The 16,683-nt window shown below is 40.6% G+C and overlaps 1 long non-coding RNA gene across 1 annotated transcript; it reads left to right on the top strand.

Moving 5' to 3' along the window:
• Positions 1–409: 409 nt before the first annotated feature.
• LOC141582449 (uncharacterized) lies at positions 410–15,758 on the top strand. The gene is made up of 3 exons (XR_012515291.1): positions 410–430; positions 13,563–13,652; positions 15,276–15,758. It is a non-coding gene; the product is annotated as an uncharacterized LOC141582449 (long non-coding RNA).
• Positions 15,759–16,683: the final 925 nt, after the last annotated feature.

Here is a 16,683-nt window from a genome sequence, read left to right as displayed (position 1 = left end):
CTTTTTGGAAGTTGCATCTATATTTAGTTTCAGCGAGTTATAAACAGGTTTCCTCCAAAAGCTGCGTTTGGACATTCCAGAGTGAAATGTAGTTCAGGGTGTACTGTGAAATATCTGGCTCTAAAACAAAAAAGGATATATCTAGCAGAATGGTTGTCAATGTGTATATTCAACTTAAAGTGTTAAAATGATGTGTGTTTGCAGCAGTTCAGAAACCCTTTCTTTGCAGAATGTAGAAACTGTCATTTCCAGCCCTATAGTGGCATGTAAGAGTTAGCAGTAAGAATGCATTGAAAACACAGAAGACCCGCTTCTTACAAACTGAACTGCCATGTGTTGTTTCCTTTTAAGAAGTTGCAACTATGTTTAGATTCAGCGAGTTAGATACACGTTTCTTCCAAAAGCTGCGTTTGGACATTCCAGAGTGAAAGTGAGTTCAGGCTGCAATGTGAAATATCTAGCTCTAAAGCAAAAATGGAGCTATCTAGCAGAATGTTTGTCAATGAGTGTATTCAGTTTACAGAGTTAAACTGATGTGTGTTTGCAGCAGTTCGGAAACCCTTTAATTGGAGAATGTAGAAACAGTTATTTCCAACGCTATAGTGGCATATAAGAGTTAGCAGTAAGAATGCCTTTAAAACACAGAAGACCCGCTTCCTACAAACTGATGTGATGTGTGTTGGTTCCTTTTAGGAAATTGCATCTGTGTTTAGATTCAGCGAATTAGAAACACATTTCTTCCAAAAGCTACGCTTGGACATTCCAGAGTGAAAGGGAGTTCAGGTTGCAATGTGAAATATCTGGCTCTAAAACAAAAACGGAGTTATATAGCAGAATGGTTGTCAATGTGTGCATACAACCTACAGAGCTAAACTAATGTGTGTTTGCAGCAGTTCAGAAACACTTTCTTTGGAGAATGTAGGAACAGTCATTTCCAGCCCTATAATTGCATATAAGACTTAGAAATAAGAAAGCCTTTAAAACACAGAAGACCCGCTTCTTACAAACTGATCTGCTGTGTGTTGTTTCCTGTTAGGAAGTTGCAACTATGTTTAGATTCAGCGAGGTAGAAACACGTTTCTTCCAAAAGTTGCGTTTGGACCAGAGTGAAAGAAAGTTCAGGCTGTAATGTGAAAAATATGGCTTTAAAACAAAAAAGGAGATATCTATCACAGTGTTGGACAATGTGTATATTCAACGTAAAGAGTTAAACTGATGTGTGTTTGCAGCAGTTCGGAAACCCTTTCTTTGGAAAAAGTAGAAACAGTCGTTTCCAGCCCTATAGTGGCATATAAGAGAGAGCAGTAAGAATGCCTTTAAAACACAGAAGACCCTCTTCTTTCAAACTGATCTGCTGTGTGTTGCTTCCTTTTAGGAAGTTGCAACTATGTTTAGATTCAGCGAGTTAGAAACACTTTTCTTCCAAAAGCTGCATTTGGTTATTCCAGAATGAATGGGAGTTCTGGCTCTAATGTGAAATATCTGGCTCTAAAAGAAAAATGGAAATATCTAGCAGAATGCTGGTCAATTTTTGCATTCAACGTACAGAGTTAAACTGATGTGTGTTTGCAGCAGTTCAGAACCCTTTCTTTGGAGAATGTAGAAACAGTCATTCCCAGCCCTATAGTGGCATATAAGAGTAAGCAGTAAGAATGCCTTTAAAACACAGAAGACCCGCTTCTTAAAAACTGATGTGATGTGTGCTGGTTCCTTTTAGGAAGTTCCATCTGTGTTTAGATTCAGCGAGGTAGAAACACGTTTCTTCCAAAACCTGCGTTTGGACATTCCAGAGTGAAAGGGAGTTCAGGTTGCAATGTGAAATATCTGGCTCTAAAACTAAAACGGAGCTATATAGCAGAATGGTTGTCAATGTGTGCATTCAACCTACAGAGTTAATCTGATGCGTGTTTCAAGCTGTTCAGAAACCCTTTCTTTGGAGAATGTAGAAACAGTCATTTCCAGCCCTATAATAGCATATAAGAGTTAGTAGTAAGAAAGCCTTTAAAACAAAGAAGACCCGCTTCTTACAAACTGATCTGCTGTTTGTTGTTTCCTTTTAGGAAGTTGCATCTATGTTTAGATTCACCTAGTTAGAAACACGTTTCTTCCAAAAGGTGCGTTTGGACATTCCAGAGTGAAAGAAAGTTCTAGCTGTAATGTGAAAAATATGGCTTTAAAACAAAAAAGGAGATATCTAGCAGAATGGTTGTCATTGTATGCATTCAATTTACAGAGTTAAACTGATTTGTATTTCAGGAGTTCAGAAACCCTTTCTTTGGAGAATGTAGAAACTATCATTTCCAGCCTTTTAGTGGCATTTAAGATTTAGCACTAAGATTGCGTTTAAAACACAGCAGACCTGCTTAGGACAAACTGATCTGCTGTGCGTTGGTTCCTTTTAGAAAGTTGCATCTATGTTTACATTCAGCGAGTTAGAAACACGTGTCTTCTACAAGCTGCGTTTGTACATTCCTGAGTGGATGGGAATACCAACTGTAATGAGAAATATATGGCTCTAAAACCAAAACGGAGCTATCTAGCAGAATAGTTGTCCTATGTGTGCATTAAGCTTACAAATTTGAACTTATGTGTGTTTGCAGCAGTTCAGAAACCCGTTATTTGGAGAATGTAGACACAGTCATTTATAGCCCTAGAGTGGTATGTAAGAGTTAGCAGTAAGAATGCGCTTAAACCACCGAAGACCCGCTTCTTAAAAACTTATCTGCTTTGTGCTGGTTCCTTTTAGGAAGTTGCATCTATGTTTAGATTCTGCGAGTTAGAAACACGTTTCTTCTAAAGGGTTTGTTTGGACATTCCAGAGTGGATGGGAGTACAGGCTGTAAAGAGAAGTACCTTGCTCTAAAACAAAAACGGAGCTATCTAGCAGAATGGTTATCAATATGTGCATTCAACTTACAGAGTTAAACGGATGGGTGTTTGCAGTAGTTCAGAAACCATTTCTTTGGAGAATGTAGAAACAGTCATTTCCAGCCCTATAGTGGCATATCAGAGTTAGCAGTAATAATGCGTTTAAAACACACCAGACCCGGTTCTTACAAACTGATCTACTATGCGTTGGTTCCTTTTGGTAGTTGCATCTGTATTTAGATTTGGCGAGTTAGAAACACGTTTCTTCTAAAAGCTGCATTTGGACATTCCAGACTGGATGGGAGTACAGGCTGTAGTGAGAAGTATCTGGCTCTGAAACAAAAACAGAACTACCTAGCAGAATTGTTGTCAATGTGTGCATTCAACTTACAGAGTTAAACTGATTTGTATTTCAGCAGTTCAGAAACCCTTTCTTTGGAGAATGTAGGAACAGTCATTTCCTGCCGTGTACTCGTACATCAGAGTTAACGTTAAGAATGCATTTAAAACGGGAATGCTGAGAAGATGGCCGCCTAAGAACAGCTCAGGACGTCAGCTCCCAGTGAAAGTGCAGAGGGTGAGTGGACGCCGCATTTCCAGGTGAACTTTTATTGCCCACAGACCAGGAGATACCCAGGCAGAGGGGTCCTCAGCGTCACAGTTCCAGCCGGTGCTGCTGTTTTGGCCTCCGCTAGGCTGATTTCGCCCGTGTGGCTGCTGTGACCACTCCCTGTTGCTGCGGTTCTCCGTAGAAAACCCACTGGTCTGGGAGCCCTCTTAGCTGGTGAGCAGAGCCCTGAGATGGCAGAGTTGCCCATTCATCTCAAACAGCCAGCCAGGTCAGGAGATTCCTAGGCAAAAAATTCGCCAGGAGCCAGCACCGCAGTTTGAGCCGGCAAAGTGAGTCGCAGCACGGGAGATCCCGGCGCCTTTTCAACATGCGACCAGAACGCAGGGTCGTTCAACTTAAAAGAAAAGACTCTGAGTCAGGGATCCAGGTGATCTGGCTCAGTTGGTCTCACCCCTCCACCCCCAATAACAACAAAAACAGTAATTTTAAACCCTCTGGGTTGAGCCCTTCAAACCAAGCACAGCTGAACCAGAACGGTCCGGCTCGGTGGGGGAGGGGCTTCCGCCATTACTGAGACTCTCCACCTATACGGAGGCAGGCTGCCGTTGCCGAGGCAACCCGCTGTTGCCGAGGCAACTTGCCACAACAGAGAGAGTCTGCCATAACAGAGGCGGGGCCACCATTGCCCAGACAGTTCTAACTATGCCCATATAAAAAGGACTACAGGGAAGAGCTCAGGGCGGCTGGGGGGAGCTCACAGCAACTTGGCAAAGTCCCAGTGGGCAGGCAGTGGCAAGGTGTGCTGCTAGCTGGCTGGGTCAGACCTGAAAGAAAAATCAGAAAAGGCAGTAGTGCAACGGAAACACATAAAGCTCCAACTCCCTGGGACAGAGACAGACAACAGGTGGATAAACCCATATACATGGGAAGAAACAAGCGCAAAAAGGATGAAAACTCCCGAAACTAGAACACCTCTCCTCCTAAAAGGGATCACAACTCCTCACCAGCAAGGGAACCAAACCGGATGGAGAAGGAGGGTGGTGAGATGACAGAATCAGACTTCAGAAGGTGGGTAGTAAGAAACTACAGTGAGCTAAAAGAACATGTTCTAACTGAACGCAAAGAAAATAGGAAACTGGAAAAATGATTGGATGAAATGCTGACGAGAATGGACAGCATAGAGAGGAGTATAAGTGAATTGATGGAGCTGAAAAACACAACACGGGAACTTCGTGTAGCATGCACAAGCTTCAACAGCCGAATTGACCAAGCAGAAGAAAGGATATCAGAGGTCGAAGATCAACTCAATGAAATAAAAAGAGAAGACAAGAGCAGAGAAAAAAGCACAAAAAGGAATGAACAAAATCTTCAAGAAATGTGGGACTATGTGAAAAGACCTAATCTACGTCTGATAGGTGTACCTGAATGTGATGAAGAGAATGAATCTAAGCTGGAAAATACTCTTCAGGATATTATCAAGGAAAACTTCCCCAACCTAGCAAGGCAGACCAATATTCCAATCCAGGAAATACAGAGAACACCACAAAGATATTCCTCAAGAAGAGCAACCCCAAGGCACAGAATCGTCAGATTCACTAGGGTTGAAATGAAAGAGAAAATGCTAAGGGCAGCCAGAGAGAAAGGTCGGGTTACCCACAAAGGGAAGCCCATTAGACTCACAGCAGATCTCTCAGCAGAAACCCTACAAGCCAGAAGAGATTGGGGGCCAATATTCAACATCCTTAAAGAAAAGAACTTTCAACCCAGAATCTCCAATCCAGCCAAATTAAGCTTCATAAGTGAAGGAAAAATAAAATCCTTTGTGAACAAGCAAGTACTCAGAGATTTCATCACCACCAAACCTGCCCTACAAGAACTCCTGAAAGAGGCTCTACACATATAAAGGAACAACCAGTACCAGCCACTCCAAAAACACACCAAATGGTAAAAGAGCATCAACACAATCAAGAATCTGCATCAACTAACCAACAAAACAGCCAGGTAGCATCAAAATGACAGTATCAAATTCACACGTAACAATAATATCCCTAAATGTCAATGGACTAAATGCCCCAATCAAAAGACACAGACTGGTAAATCGGATAAAATGCCAAAACCCATCAGTGTGCTGTATCCAGGAAACCCATCTTACATGCAAGGATACACAAAGGCTCAAAATAAAGGGATGGAGGAAGATCTACCAAGCAAATGGAGAGCAAAAAAAGGCAGGAGTTGCAATATTCATTTCTGATAAAATAGACTTTAAAGCAACAAATATCAAAAGAGACAAAGAAGGACATTACATAATGGTAAAAGGATCACTGCAACAAGAAGAGCTAACGATCCTAAATATATACGCACCCAATACAGGAGCACCCGGATACATAAGGCAAGTTCTTAATGACTTACAAAGAGACTTAGACTCCCACACAATAATAGTGGGAGACTTTAACACCCCACTGTCAATATTAGAAAGATCAACCACACAGAAAATCAACAAGGATATCCAGGACCTGAATATAGACCTGGAACAAGCAAACCTAATAGACATTTACAGAACTCTCCACCCCAAATCCACAGAATATAAATTCTTCTCAGCACCACATCACACCTACTCTAAAAATGACCACATAATTGGCAATAAATCGTTCCTTAGCAAATGCAAAAGAACATAAATCATAACAAACAGTCTCTCAGACCACAGTGCAATCGAGTTAGAACTCAGAATGCAGAAACTAACTCAGAACCGCAAAGCTTCATGGAAACTGAACAACTTGCTCTTGAATGTTGACTGGATAAACAATGAAATGAAGGCAGAAATAAAGATGTTCTTCGAAACCAATGAGAACGAAGACACAACATACCAGAATATATGGGACACATTTAATGCAGTCTCTAGAGGAAAATATATAGCAATGAGTGCACACATGAGTAGAAAGGAGAGATCGAAAATTGACACCCTATCATCAAAATTGAAAGAGCTAGAGGAGCAAGATCAAAAAAACTCAAAACCTAGAAGAAGACAGGAAATAACTAAGATCAGAGCAGAACTGAAGGAAATAGAGACACAAAAAACTCTTCAAAAAAATCAATATATCCAGGAGCTGGTTTTTTGAAAAGATCAACAAAATAGACAGACCACTAGCCAGATTAATAAAAAAGAAAAGAGAGAATAACCTAATTGATGCAATAAAAAACGATAAAGGTGATATCACCACAGATTCCACAGAAATCCAAACCATCATCAGAGATTATTACAAGCAACTCTATGCACATAAACTAGTAAACCTGGAAGAAATGGATAAATTCCTGGACACCTGCAACCTCCCAAGCCCAAACCCGGAAGAAGCTGAAACCCTGAATAGACCAATAACATGATCTGAAGTCGAGGAAGCAGCAAAGAGCCTACCACCCAAAAAAAGCCCAGGTCCAGATGGGTTCACAGCTGAATCCTACCAGACATACAAAGAGGAGCTGATACCATTCCTTCTGAAACTATTCCAGACAATCCAAAAAGAGGGAACCCTTCCCAAATCATTTTCCGAGACAAACATCATCCTGATACCAAAACCCGGCAGAGACTCAACAAGAAAAGAAAATTTCAGGCCAATATCCATGATGAACATAGATGCAAAAATCTTCAATAAAATACTGGCAAACCGATTGCAACAGCATATCAAAAAGCTCATTCACCATGATCAAGTAGGATTCATCCCGGGGATGCAAGGCTGGTTCAACATAGGCAAGTCCATAAACGCAATTCACCACATAAAAAGAACCAAAGACAAAAACCACATGATTATCTCAATTGATGCAGAGAAGGCTTTTGACAAAATTCAACAACGCTTTATGCTAAAAACCCTCAATAAACTAGGTATTGACGGAACGTATCTCAAAACAATAAAAGCTATTTACGACAAACCAACAGCCAATATCATACTGAATGGGCAAAAACTGGAAGCATTCCCTTTGAAATCTGGCACTAGACAAGGATGCCCTCTCTCACCACTCCTATTCAATGTAGTACTGGAAGTTCTAACCAGAGCAATCAGGCAAGATAAATAAATAAATGGTATCCAAATTGGAAAGGAGGAAATCAAATTGTCTCTTTTTGCAGATGACATGATTGTATATCTGGAAGACCCCATCATCTCAGCCTAACATCTCCTGAAACTGATAAACAACTTCAGCAAAGTCTCAGGATACAAAATCAACGTGCAAAAATCACAAGCATTCCTATACACCAGTAATAGACTTCAAGAGAGTCAAATCAAGAATGAACTGCCATTCACAATTGCTACAAAGAGAATAAATTACCTAGGAATACAACTAACAAGGAATGTAAAGGACCTCTTCAAGGAGAACTACAAGCCATTGCTCAACGAAATAAGAGAGGATACAAACAGATGGAGAAACATTCCAGGTTCATGGTTAGGAAGAATCAACATCGTGAAAATGGCCATACTGCCTAAAGTAATTTACAGATTCAACGCTATTCCCATCAAGCTACCAATGACCTTCTTCACAGAACTGGAAAAAAACACCTTAAACTTCATATGGAACCAAAAGAGAGCCCAGATAGCCAAGTCAATTCTAAGCAAAAAGAACAAAGCAGGAGGCATCAAACTACCGGATTTCAAACTATACTACAAGGCTACAGTAATCAAAACAGCATGGTACTGGTGCCAAAACAGAGATATATACCAATGGAACAGAACAGAGGCCTCAGAGGAAATACAACATACCCACAACCATCTCATCTTGGAAATACCTGACAAAAAGAAGCAATGGGGAAAGGACTCCCTGTTTAATAAATGGTGCTGGGAAAACTGGCTAGCCATGAGCAGAAAGCAGAAACAGGACCCCTTCCTGACACCTTACACCAAAATTAACTCCAGATGCATTAAAGACTTAAACATCAGACCTAATACCATAAAAACCTTAGAAGAAAATCTAGGCAAAACCATTCAGGACATAGGTGTAGGCAAGGACTTCATGACCAAATCGCCAAAAGCAATGACAACAAAAGCCAAAATAGACAAATGGGGCCTAATCAACCTCCACAGCTTCTGCACGGCAAAAATAACAATCAGTAGAGTGAATCAGCAACCAACAGAATGGGAAAAAATTTTTGCAGCCTACCCATCTGACAAGGGGCTGATAACCAGAATTTACAAAGAACTAAAGCAGATCTACAAGAAAAAAACAAACAAGCCCATTCAAAAATGGGCGAAGGATATGAACAGATACTTTACAAAAGAAGACATACAGGAGGCCAACAAACATAGGAAAAAATGCTCATCATCACTGGTCATCAGAGAAATGCAAATCAAAACCACATTGAGATACCATCTCACACCAGTTAGAATGGCGATCATTAAAAAATAGGGAAACAACAGATGCTGGAGAGGATGTGGAGAAATAGGAACACTTTTACACTTTTACATTGGTGGGAATGTAAATTAATTCAACCATTGTGGAAGACAGTGTGGCGATTCCTCAATGACCTAAAAATAGAAATCCCATTTGACCCAGCAATCCCATTACTGGGTATATATCCAAAGGATTATAAATCATTCTACTACAAGGACATGTGCACACGAATGTTCACTGCAGCACTGTTTACAATAGCAAAGACCTGGAACCAACCCAAATGCCCAATGATGATAGACTGGATAGGGAAAATGTGCTACATATACACCATGGAATATTACACAGCCATCAAAAACGATGCGTTCGTGTCCTTTGTAGGGACATGGATGAACCTGGAAACCATCATTCTCAGCAAACTGACACAAGAGCAGAAAATCAAACACCGTATATTCTCACTCATTGGCGGGTGTTGACCAATGAGAAAACATGGACACAGGCAGGGGAGCACTACACACTGGGGTCCGTTGGGGGAAAATGGGGGAGGGGCAGAGGGGAGGGGAAGTTGGAAGAGATAGCATGGGGAGAAATGACAGATACAGGTGAGGGAACGGAAGGCAGCAAACCACACTGCCATGTGTGTACCAATGCAACAATCTTGCATGTTCATCACATGTACCCCAAAACCTAAAATGCAATTAAAAAAAAAAAAAAAACTAAAATCACCTGGGTAAGTCCTGAGACTATCCCTTTGGAAAAATAATCCAATCCTGGAAAGCCTTAGAATCTTCATTTGTCAAATCTGGATAATGGTATTTTCTAAAATTAAATACAATGATGTATATTATGTAAAAATAAATAAATAAATAAATAAAAAAGAACGCGTTTAAAACACACAAGACCCGCTTCTTACAAACTGATCTGCTGTGCGTTGGTTCCTTTACGAAGTTGCAACTATGTTTAGATTCAGCGAGTTAGAAACACATTTCTTCTAAAAGCTGCCTTTGGACATTCCAGAGTGGATGGGAGTACAGGATGTAAAGAGAAATATCTGGCTCTAAAACAAAAACAGAGCTATCCAACAGAATGTTTGTCTACGTGTGCATTCAACTTACAGAGTTAAACTGATTTGTATTTCAGCAGTTCAGAAACTCTTTCTTTGGAGGATGTAGAAACTGTCATTTCCAGCCCTATAGTGGCATATTAGAGTTAACAGTAAGAATGCCTTTAAAACACAGAAGACCCGCTTCTTACAAACCGATCTGCTGTGTGTTGGTTCCTTTTAGGAAGTTGCAACTATGTTTAGATTCAACGAGCTATAAACGCATTTCTTCTAAAAGCTGCATTTGGACATTCCAGAGTGGATGGGAGTATAGGCTGTATTGATAAATATCTGGCCCTAAAATAAACAAAGGAGCTATCTAACAGAATGATTGTCCATGTGTGCATTAAACTTACAAATTTGAACTGATGTGTGTTTGCAGCAGTTCAGAAACCCTTTCTTTGGAGAATGTAGAAACAGTCATTTCCAGCCCTATAGTGGCATATAAAAGTTAGCACTAAGAATGCGTTTAAAACACAGCAGACCAGCTTCTGACAAACTGATCTGCTGTGTGTTGGTTCCTTTTAGAAAGTTGCATCTATGTTTAGATTCAGCGAGTTAGAAACACATTTCTTCTACAAGCTGCGTTTGGACATTCCTGAGTGGATGGGAATATCGGCTGTAATGAGAAATATCTGGCTCTAAGACTAACACGGAGCTATCTAGCAGAATGGTTGTTGATGTGTGCATTAAACTTACAAATTTGAACTGATGTGTGTTTGCAGTAGTTCAGAAACCCGTTATTTGGAGAATGTAGAAACAGTCAATTATAGCCCTAGAGTGGTACATGACAGTTAGCAGTAAGAATGCTTTTATAACACAGAAGACCCGCTACTTAAAATCTGATCTGCTTTGTGTTGGTTCCTTTTAGGAAGTTGCATCTATGTTTAGATTCAGCGAGTTGGAAACACGTTTCTTCTAAAGGTTGCGTTTGGACATTCCAGAGTGGATGGGAATACAGGCTGTAATGAGAAATATCTGGCTCTAAAACCAAAACGGAGCTATCTAGCAGAATGGTTGTCAATGTGTGCATTCAACTTCCAGAGTTAAACTGATGTTTGTTTGCAGCAGTTCAGAAACCATTTCTTTGGAGAATGTAGAAACAGTCATTTCCAGCCCTATAGTGGAATATCAGAGTTAGCAGTAAAAATGCGTTTAAAATAGAGAAGACCCGGTTCTTACAAACTGATCTGCTGTGTGTTGGTTCCTTTAAGAAGTTGCAACTTTGTTTAGATTCAGCGAGTTAGAAACACATTTCTTCTAAAAGTTGCCTTTGGACATTCCAGAGTGGATGGGAGTACAGGATGTAAAGAGAAATATCTGGCTCTAAAACAAAAATGCAGCTATCCAACAGAATGGTTGTCAATGTGTGCATACAACTTACAGAGTAAAACTGATTGGTATTTCACCAGTTCAGAAACCCTTTCTTTTAAGAATGTAGAAACAGTCATTTCCAGCCCTATACTGGCATATAAGAGTTAGCAGTAAGAATGTGTTTAAAACACAGAAGACCCCCTACTTACAAACTGATCCGCTGTTTTGGTTCCTTTTAGGAAGTTGCAACTATGTTTAGATTCTGCCAGTTAGAAACACATTTCTTCTAAAAGCTAGGTTTGGACATTCCAGAGTAGATGGGAGTACAGGATGTAAAGAGAAATATCAGACTCTAAAACAAAAACGGAGGTATCCAGCAGAATGCTTTTCGATGTGTGCATTAAACTTACAGATTTAAACTGATGTGTGTTTCCAGCAGTTCAGAAACCCTTTCTTTGGAGAATTTAGAAACAGACATTTCCAGCCCTATAGTGGCATATAAGAGTTAGCACTAAGAATGCGTTTAAAACACAGCAGACCAGCTTCTGACAAACTGATCTGCTGTGTGTTGGTTCATTTTAGAAAGTTGCATCTATGTTTAGATTCTGCGATTTAGAAACACGTTTCTTCTACAAGCTGCGTTTGGACATTCCCGAGTGGATGGGAGTACAGGATGTAAAGAGAAATATCTGGCCCTAAAACAATAATGGGGCTATCCAGCAGAATGGTTGTCAATGTCTGCATTCAACTTACAGTGTTAAACTGATTTGTGTTTCAACAGTTCAGAAACCATTTCTTTGGAGAATGCAGAAACAGTCATTTCCAGCCCTATAGTGACGTATCAGAGTTTGCAGTAAGGATGCATTTAAAATACAGAAGACCCGCTTCTTACAAACTGATCTGCTGTGTGTTGGTGCCTTTACGAAGTTGCAACTATGTTTAGATTCAGCGAGTTAGAAACACATTTCTTCTAAAACCTGCCTTTGGACATTCCAGAGAGGATGGGGGTCCAGGATGTAAAGAGAAATATCTGGCTCTAAAACAAAAACGCAGCTATCCAACAGAATGGTTGTCAACCTGTGCATTTAACTTACAGAGTTAAACTGATTTGTTTTTAAGCAGTTCAAAACCCTTTTTTTTAAAAAAAAAAAAAAAAAAAAAAAAAAAAAAAAAAAACCCTTTTTTTGGAGAATGTAGAAACAGTAATTTCCAGCCCTATACTGGCATATAAGAGTTAGCAGTAAGAATGCGTTAAAAACACAGAAGATCCCCTACTTACAAACTGATCCACTGTGTGTTGGTTCCTTTTAGGAAGTTGCAACTATGTTTAGATTCTGCCAGTTAGAAACACATTTCTTCTAAATCTAGGTTTGGATATTCCAGAGTGGATGGGAGTACAGGATGTAAAGAGAAATATCAGACTCTAAAACAAAAACGGAGCTATCCAGCAGAATGCTTTTCGATGTGTGCATTAAACTTACAGATTTAAACTGATGTTTATTTCCAGCAGTTCAGAAACCCTTTCTTTGGAGAATGTAGAAACAGTCATTTCCAGCCCTATAGTGGCATATAAGAGTTAGCACTAAGAATGCATTTAAAACACAGCAGACCAGCTTCTGACAAACTGATCTGCTGTGTGTTGGTTCCTTTTAGGATGTTGCATCTATGTTTAGATTCAGCAAGTTAGAAACACTTTTCCTCTACAAGCTGCGTTTGGACATTCCCGAGTGGGTGGGAGTACAGGATGTAAAGAGAAATATCTGGCCCTAAAACAATAACTGGGCTTTCCAGCAGAATGGTTGTCGATGTGTGCATTCAACTTACAGAGTTAAACTGATTTGTATTTCAGCAGTTCAGAAATCCTTTCTTTGGAGAATGCAGAAACAGTTATTTCCAGCCCTATAGTGGCATATAAGAGTTAACAGTAAGAATGTGTTTAAAACACAGAAGACCCGATTCTTACAAACTGATCTGGTTTGTGTTGGTTCCTTGTAAGAAATTGCAACTATGTTGAGATTCAGCCAGTTAGAAACACGTTTCTCCTAAAAGGTGCCTTTGGACGTTCCAGAGTGGATGGGTGTACATTATGTAAACAAAAATATCTGGCTATAAAACAAAAACAAAGCTATCCAGCAGAATGATTGTCAATGTGTGCATTCAGCTTACAGAGTTAAACTGATTTGTATTTCACCAGCTCAGAAACCCTTTCTTTGTAGAATTTAGAAACAGTCATTTCGAACCCTATGCTTGCATATAACAGTTAGCAGTAAGAATGCATATAAAACACAGAAGACCCGTTTCTTACAAACTGATCCGCTGTGTTTTGGTTCCTTTTAGGAAGTTGCAACCATGTTTGGATTCAGCGAGTTAGAAACACTTTTCTTCTAAGAGCTGCGTTTGGACATTACAGAGTGGATGAGAGTACAGGTTGTAATGAGAAATATCTGGCTCTAAAACAATAACAGAGCTATCTAGCAGAATGGTTGTCAATGTCTGCTTTCAACTTACGGAGTTAAACTGATGTGTGTTTGCAGCGGTTCAGAAACCCTTTCTTTTTAGAATGTAGAAACAGTCATTTCCAGCCCTATAGTGGCATATCAGAGTTAGCAGTAAGAATGCGTTTAAAACACAGAAGACCCACTTCCCATAAACTGATCTGCTGTGCGTTGGTTCCCTTTAGGAAGTTGCATCTCTATTTAGATTCAGTGAGTTAGTAACACGTTTCTTCTAAAAGCTGCGTTCGGACATTCCAGAGTGGATGGGAGTACAGGCTGTAAGGAGAAATATCTGTCTCTAAAACAAAAACGGAGTTATCTAGCAGAATGGTTTTCGATGTGTGCATTCAACTTACAGATTTGAACTGATGTGTGTTTGTAGCAGTTCAGAAACCCTTTATTTGCAGAATGTAGAAACAGTCAATTATAGCCCTATAGTGGTTTATAAGAGTTAGGAGTAAGAATGCGTTTAAAACACAGAAGACTGGCTTCTTACAAACTGACCGGCTCTGTGTTGATTCCTTTTAGGAAGTGGCATCTATGTTTAGATTCAGCAAGTTAGAAACACGTTCCTTCTGGCTTGGCACGGTGGCTCAAGCCTGTAATCCCAGCATTTTGGGAGGCCGAGGCGGGCGGATCACGAAGTCAAGAGATCCAGACCATCTTGGTCAACGTGGTGAAACCCTTTCTCTACTAAAAATACAAAAAAAAAAAAAAAAAATAGCTGGGCATGGTGGCGCATGCCTGTAATCCCAGCTACTCAGGAGGCTGAGACAGGAGAATTGCCTGACTCAGGAGACGGAGGTTATGGTGAGCCTAGATTGCGCTGTTGCACTCCAGCCTGGGTAACAAGAGCGAAACTCCATCTCAAAAAAAAAAAAAAAAAAAAAAAAAAGAAAGAAAGAAACACGTTTCTTCTAAAGGCTGCGTTTGGACATTCCAGAGTGGATGGGAGTACAGGCTGTTGTGAAAAATATCTGGCTCTAAAACAAAAACGGAGCCATCTAGCAGAATGGTTGTTAATGTGTGCATTCAACTTACAGAGTTAAACTGATATGTATTTGCAGCCGTTCAGAAACCATTTCTTTGTAGAATGTAGAAACAATCATTTCCAGCCCTATAGTGGCATATAGGAGTTAGCAGTTAAGAATACCTTTAAAACCCAGAAGACCCGCTTCTTACGAACTCATCTGCTGTGTGTTGGTTCCTTTTAGGAAGTTGCATCTATGTTTAGATTCAGCGTGTTAGAAACTCGTTTTTTCTAAAGGCTGCTTTGGACATTCCAGAGTGGATGGGGGTACAGGCTGTTGTGAATAATATCTGGCTCTAAAACAAAAATGGAGACATCTAGCAGAATGGTTGTCAATGTGTTCATTCAACTTACAGAGTTAAACTGATTTGTATTTCAGCAGTTCAGAAACCCTTTCTTTGGAGAATGTAGAAACAGTCATTTCCAGCCCTATGGTGGCATATAACAGTTAACAGTAAGAATGCGTTTAAAACACAGAAGACCCGCTTCTTACAAACTGATCCGCTGTGCGTTGATTCCTTTTAGGAAGTTGCAACTATGTTTAGATTCAGCCAGTTCCAAAGACTTTCTTCGAAAAGCTGCCTTTGGACATTCCAGAGTGGATGGGAGTACAGGATGTAAAGAGAAATATCTGGTTTTAAAACCAAAACAGAGCTATCCAGCAGAATAGCTGTCAACGTGTGCATTCAACTTACAGAGTTAAACTGATTTGTATTTCACCAGTTCAGAAACCCTTTCTTTGTAAAATGTAGAAACAGTGATTTCCAGCCCTATACTGGCATATAAGTGTTAGCGGTAAGAATGCATTTAAAACACAGAAGACCCGCTTCTTACAAACTGATCTGCTGTTTGTTGGTCCTTTTAGGAAGTTGCAACTATGTTTAGATTCTGCCAGTTAGAAACACATTTCTTCTAAAATCTGCCTTTGGACATTCCAGAGTGGATGGGAGTACAGGATGTAAAGAGAAATATCTGACTCTAAAACAAAAACGTAGCTATCCCACAGAATGGTTGTCAATGTGTGCATTCAACTTACAAAGTTAAACGACACCTCCTGGAGAGATGAATATGGTGGGTGCAAGTTCAGAGGTGAGGCGGGTACTTTGCTAGAGCCAAGGAGTTCGAGACCAGCCCACGCAACAGGCTGCAGTGCATTGGTCTGGCCAAGGTCCGTGGCAGCCTCCACTTTCCGACCTCAGGCAATCCTCCCACCTCGGGCTCCAAAAAAACTAGGACTACAGGCGCCTGATGTCACGATTCCTGGCGAACTTTTGAATTGTTTTTACATTTTAGTACACACGGGAACTGGCTGTGTTGCTAGGGCTGGTCTCAAACTCCTGGGCTCTAGTTATTCTTCCACCTAAGTCTCCCAAAATGTGGGGGTTTTCGATGTGAGCCATGGTGCGCTGCCCTCTTTTTCACTTCTTTCATTCCCCTTCTCTCTCTCTCTCTCTCTCTCTCTCTCTCTCTTACTCTCTCTCCCCCTCCCTCCCTGCCTCTCTCTCTCTCTCTCTCTCTCTCTCTCTCTTTCTCACTCTCTGCCTCCCTCCCTCTCTTTCTTATGGAGTCTTCCTAGGTTCAAGTAATTCTTCTGCCTCAGCCTCCCAAGGAGCTTCGATTACAGATGTGCACCACAACAGCGGGGTAAGTTTTGTATTTTTAGTGGAGAGGGAGTTTCACCACAACCTCCACCTCCTGGAATCAAGTGATTCTCCTGCCTCAGCCTCCAGACTACCTGGGATTACAGGTGCCCACCACCACACCCAGCTAATTTTTTGTATTTTTAGTGGAGAGGGGGTTTCACCATGTTGTCCAGGCTGGTCTCAAACTTCCAACCTCAGGTGACCTGCCCACGTCAGACTTGGAGCATTCTGGGATTACAGGTATGTGCCAGTGAACCCTGCTGGGATAATCCTTGCAAGGTAAAATGTAA

The sequence above is a fragment of the Saimiri boliviensis genome, chromosome 20 (assembly GCF_048565385.1).
Source record: "Saimiri boliviensis isolate mSaiBol1 chromosome 20, mSaiBol1.pri, whole genome shotgun sequence".
NCBI lineage: Eukaryota > Metazoa > Chordata > Mammalia > Primates > Cebidae > Saimiri > Saimiri boliviensis.
Note: the sequence above shows the minus strand (reverse complement) of the source record. Positions and strands in the feature narration are given on the sequence as shown.